The sequence below is a fragment of the Actinia tenebrosa genome, unplaced genomic scaffold (genome assembly GCF_029948245.1).
Source record: "Actinia tenebrosa isolate PJP-AT-01 unplaced genomic scaffold, QUT_ActTen_1.0 PGA_scaffold7__59_contigs__length_16204524, whole genome shotgun sequence".
Classification (NCBI taxonomy): Eukaryota; Metazoa; Cnidaria; class Anthozoa; order Actiniaria; family Actiniidae; genus Actinia; species Actinia tenebrosa.
This window is the reverse complement of record NW_028292584.1, coordinates 2,230,522-2,236,521: the sequence shown is the minus strand read 5'-3', so window position 1 is coordinate 2,236,521 and position 6,000 is coordinate 2,230,522. Positions and strand designations below refer to the sequence as shown.

The 6,000-nt window shown below is 34.1% G+C and overlaps 1 protein-coding gene across 4 annotated transcripts in view; it reads left to right on the top strand.

The window, feature by feature from the left end:
• Positions 1-225: 225 nt before the first annotated feature.
• Positions 226-6,000, top strand: part of LOC116288562 (gamma-aminobutyric acid type B receptor subunit 2) — a 90,123-nt gene continuing 84,348 nt past the window's right edge. For 2 of the 4 annotated variants that reach the window (XM_089040555.1, XM_089040553.1), the window contains exon 1: positions 231-406. The gene's annotated coding sequence lies outside the window, so the exon portion shown is untranslated. Of the gene's footprint in view, positions 407-6,000 lie in introns of all 4 variants that reach the window. The other 2 variants (XR_016121787.1, XM_089040562.1) reach the window with 2 other exon arrangements.

Here is a 6,000-nt window from a genome sequence, read left to right as displayed (position 1 = left end):
GGTTTAAATGAAATAAACGAAAAACCACGAGTTGTATATTTATAACTGATAAACCACCTTAATTATGACTTTCGAAATGATTAAACTAAAGTTTTTATCTAGCCTTAATGTTTGATCTTTCGACAGATTTCTTTCGGCATTGAAGTAAGAAACAATGCGGGGTCGAGCCGCCATCTCGAATAACACTGTGAACGCGACCCGTCGTGCCATATGGTCACATTGTTAATGAATGAGAAACTCAACGATGAGGTTTTGTAATTTTAAAAGCTAGAGTTCAATTCTGGGACGTGATGAGATAGATGACGACGAGCAGAAACTCTTCACAAGACCTGTATCAACAAGTACAGTAGCAGCTTCACCATAATTGAATGAAAAGCAAAATCTCTTCTCTTCAAACGTCTTCACTGTAAGTAGCAAAATGTTTTATGCACATTCTCTTGCAGTTATAAAACAATTTTCATTTTAAATTACTAAAATTTTAACGCTTTTTGAATTACAAATTTCATTTTTCGGTAACAGTAGTTTACAGTAGAACAGCCTAACGTGGCGCCATTCAGATGGAAATAAGACAAAGTTACAAAAGGCAAAAGGCTTTTTCGACAGAAACTAAAGTAAATAGTCGTTAAAGCTAAAGCTCGAAGATTGAAATTAAAGCTTTAGAATTCGAAGATCGAAATTAAACACAAGCTTTAAAAAACCAACCTTTCCGGCATTGTCTATAATTGGTCATGTCATGGTTCGAAATTATTGGCTTGAGCTGAAACCGTGAAAGTCTTTAAACATCTTAAAAGGATAAGGAGTTTAATTTTGGATTATTTTGGACTTACGAATCCAGAACTCGTGGATGGTATTACTATTTTATTTGAAACGCAGAAACTTTGACGTATTGGAAAATATATATATATACAAAAAGAAATGAAAGTAAAAGAAAAAATCCAAAAATGTCAAAAGTTTTCTTTTTCGTAAACCAAACCATACTAGTTTGATGGCTTCTCGTTTTTCGCTTTGGGCTTAGTATTTCACAGTCATCCTAACATGCTTTCCCTTGCCATTACATGACACTATATTCTCGGATTCATTTGGTTTCTAAGCATATATAATAAATCACTTGCCATATGACAATGTTTTTTGTTCGACTTTTCAATCTTATCAAGAAATATAAAATCATGCATATTCTTGTTACTGCAGCTAGCGACACTTGACAGATATTCGTAATCAATGTTATCATCCACAAATTTTAGATTAATGTTCTGAATATCAATGTTACATGAAACGGTAATAAATGGTTTCAAGCTGAGGTTCTTATTTTCCACGAAAAACTATGAAAACAAATAAATAAATTTACAAAATACAGGTAGTAAATAAAGAAGAAAGGCGCAGAGAAAACCGTTTAGTTTGTAAAAAGATTCTGCACCCTATGTCGGTGATAAAGAAAACGTGTACGATTTACCATCATGGTTCACTGTGTCTCATACAACATTTACTATATTTTGCTATCACACACATACATTTTAAATTACTATTCTGATTTCAATCTTATTAAGAATTTTCGATTCTAGTAAAAACACCTCCAGACGTCCTTTTTAGTACCAATAAGATAAATGCTTGGTAATATACTGACGATCAATAAATCCTCGATCAAGTTTTTTAGGCGAAAATTTAACTTTGCCAATATTTTTCTTAATTTATTTTTTCCGTTTTTAGTTTTACGATTTTTTTCATTATTTTTTTATTTTTTTTAATTTACATATCAAGTAGAGTTTGTTATCATATGTCCCGTATCTGCCCGGGCGCGCGCTCTTTAAAAAATCTTCGGGAAAATGGCGTGAGCAGGCCCGTACGGCTTTGAGCGAGTACGGCTCTGCTCGAAACCTGCGACTGCATTTTCTTTCTTTTCTTTTATTATTTTTCTTTTCGTGAGGGTCGTATGATAAAATGCTTATTGACTGAGTTACGTTGGGCCGTACGGGATAATATTTGGCTCTCGGTCATTTGTACGGACCTCGTTGTGTTGGTCCGTACGGCATCACCCCCGGGGCATCACCTCGAGCCAAATATTTTCCCTTACGGCCCTCCCACTCCGGCTCAGTCAATAAGTACATAATATTCACCACCATCGCTTATCGACATATACAGATATACAAAAAGCTATATATAACATTTTCTGTCTCTTTTCCTTATATTTCTTATATACGTTTTTTTTTTTTCTTTCTTTCTTTTTCTTTTTCTTTTTTTTAACCTACCTCCTACTCTTACATCTTTTAAAGTGAGTGTCGCTTGTCGACATACTTGCGTAGCTTCATCAGTAACATGGTAAAAACATGTTATGTTACGTCACGAAGTATGACACGGGCCTTCGTATCTAGCGGGAAGCGGTGAAACATGACGAAGGACTAACGTCCGAAACGTCAGTTTCACAAAGCTTTTTACGGTGATCCAATTTATCTACAAGTTCCTACCACTAGTACAAGAGAGCACCTATACTGGTGACAGACCCATATCATTATTTCAACTGTAGCGAAATGTGAATATTAAAGCTTGCTCATTGGCTTAATTAGAATAACTTTGTTTCGTTACGTTGTCAGTACCCGGCTAGAATTATATATAGACGTATACATCAACTGACATCAAGTCTTATTGCCTTGGGCTATTTATGCGTCTTCGCTCCTTTTTCGAGAAACAAGAAAAAACTTTTTTTTCTATTTTCGTTTTTTCTTTTGGTCTTACATTTTATACGTTTCGGCTTTTTCTCTGTCACTATCTTTCTTTATTGTCTGAAATCGTAAATAAACTGGTATATAGATACATAAAACACTGTTTATAAAAATCCAGGTATAAACTTGCTTAAAAAGCCAAACTAAGGTATATGTGGTTCTTGTTATTCTTTACACATCTCTAGTCAAACAGTATGGGCTGGCCTCATTATATATTCACACCACGATGGAGAAGCGTCTGTTTTCTTTTCTTTACCTTAGAAAGATCTGTATCAAACACGATCAATAAATTGCGGCGTCATTTATCTCAGAGTAATTTTTTTAATTATTTTAACACTAATAAGTTACTGTTGGCGTGATAGTAACAATAGCAAATATCCCTGTATTTAATTGAATCTCGTGTGTTTGTAGTACAACGTAAAAACTCAATACAGACAAATTGCCTCGTGAGTATCATAGCCAATCAAATGATAGCTGGCATTTCATGCGATTCCCCAGCAATCATAAGACTTGCGCTTCCTTATTTACTAACTAAACTGTGCCGGAATTAAATTTTGCATCCAAAAGTTGATACAGTCTTAAATATTTATTTCAAAGCTTCATTATTAAAGCAAAGACTAATACGTTCCCACGCATGATTTATATATTTTGTATTTTATAAATCATCATCGGTTTTCCCGTGTATTTACCTAGTCTCAGCCTGAGGATGATTTGTATTTAAAGCAACAAGTTCCTGGAATAGGAATTGGACACACTATGGCAAATTAAAAGCAGAAACGGCAAACTTATTCTTATATTATTGTTTCAGTTATTTTCAAATTGAAAAAGAAAAGCAAAATAATTTTAAAACAATTCAAAAAAAGTTTGAGAATGTGTAATGTTTTGATTACCCACCCATGTGCTAACCCTCCCCCTTCGGGCTTGACTTTAGTACCTTTGTGTTTGTTGGTTTGTTGGTTTGTTGGTTTGTTGGTTTGTTGGTTTGTTGGTTTGTTGGTTTGTTGGTTTGTTGGTTTGTTGGTTTGTTGGTTTGTTGGTTTGTTGGTTTGTTGGTTTGTTGGTTTGTTGGTTTGTTGGTTTGTTGGTTTGTTGGTTTGTTGGTTTGTTGGTTTGTTGGTTTGTTGGTTTGTTGGTTTGTTGGTTTGTTGGTTTGTTGGTTTGTTGGTCCTTGTGTTTGCTTTCGTTTTCTTGGCACAATCAAATTTTTTATAAATTTTTTCGCTTTAGCAATTACTAGTGCTTTGATATTGTTTCCAGCCATATTCGGTGGAATTTGAAACAAGTTTATTCGACTTGTCTCGGCTCATCGATCACACTGAGTTTCTAACAAGAATTCATCATGGCTAATGGACTGGCACTAGCTAAAATATTTATCGAGTTTGTATCCGATTTAACCACGATGATTCGGCAAACAAAATCGTGTTAGGTAAGCTATGCAACACTAAATTGAAGCTACTGACTGAATAGAGAATACCTACAAGATTAGCCAACTCTGAAAACACCAAAATATTTAGCTCAGCATTTGTGTCTCTATCTGCGGCATAAGGCAATTCCCTTGTTTTGCAATGCGTATTATTTCTGCGCATGCAACTAAAAGCATAGAAATAACGAAGTGTAGGCATTTTTCTTTTGAAAACTAAATAAGAAACATGTTCGAAGCCAATTTCACTTTTTTTCTCTTTTTTTGAGTAGATAAATTGTGATTTTTATCTGACTCGCCCCAGTCTCCACTCGGAAAAGTGTCAGTTTTCGACTATTTTGAGATGTTTTTTGCAAGATAAATCAAAATCGAGAATGGTGACCCCCATTTTTTATTTTAGATTTTTGATAAATGCGATGCTCGTCATTATATATCAAAATATAAAGGAAAACTTACATCAGAAACAATCTGTTAACATTTGGTCAGCTACGATTTCAAGCTCACGCCCCATCATGTAAGCCCATACAAATTATGTCTCAAAAATACGGTTTTTGGATCTTTTCTCAAAATAATGACTATCTAGGCAAAAAACAGAAGTGGATTCAGTTAATTCAACTATTCACGGACTGTATTATATGGTTTAGATTGAATTCTATTGAAAAAAATTACCGTACTTTTTGAGTTGAATGTACGCTATTGGATGTATTTTACAAGAGAAAATGCATGACATAACCGGGGTCAAGCTAGAAAATCGTCTCTCCTTGAAATAAAAACAAAACTTGTCAAAAAAACAGAAGTGGTTTGAAAACCCCGGGCTTTCCTGAACATTTTGGTATATAATTCATAGGAATTTGTTAAAATTTGGAACCATATTTTTGCTGATTTTACAAGCTCATACTATCTGTTGGCTATACATGTTTTGTCACGCAGTTTAATTGTGCTATTATAACTTTACTTTTAAGAACACGACCTTTTGCTTTGGAAAGAAAGGAAAAAGACCGAAAAGAGCAAATATTCCAAATGTATGGGCAATTTTTTTCAATGTGGATAGAGTTTGAAATATTTTGATGGGAATAGTTGACATGTGTAGTTGACAGGCGCACACACCTGCAATTTCACTAATAGTTCAAGAAGCATGGTCATCCAATGACTTTGGAGCATTACATGTAAATAATGTATTTAATTAGCAAACTTCGAGATATAAGTACGTTTTGTTATATGAAAGTACTTTTAACTGTGAATAAAGGTTCTTGATTACAGCTTACGGTTGCTACCGCATTTCACTATAAAATCCATAACATAATCAATGTCTATAATGCAAATGGTTTCAGGACAAAGTTATTGGCAAAATTTCTTTCAAGGACATTACCATAACGTGGGCTGGCTGTCTGCTCAAGCTTGTAATTGGTTTTCTAAAAATTCGACGCGTCTGCTGTTTCCTTGCCTTAGTTTTAATATAATTCAACGTCATTCATATTCACAGTAGTAGCTCCAATTCCTTTGAATTTTTGTATTCACATTTTGCCTCTTCTTCAAAAAGGCATTTTTCAAATTCGCCTGAGTGACCAAGAAAATATAATGCAGTGAACACATCAAGTCCATCCTCGACCTTGAACCATTGTTTGCGTGGTTTTATTTCTTAGGAACTTAAAAGAAAATTTCACGTATTTCACAAAAAAAGATGGGTTTACTAGAGAAAGGTCAATTAACATCTGCAGTAAGTCTACTTTTTGGCCATTTGATCGTATTCTGAACATATTCTTAAATACTAATGCGCCTAATATAAAATGAAGATATAGAAATATAGATAAGTTATAGTGCTTGGGAAAGAGGATATTCCGGGCGAAAGACCCTTGGAATTAAATT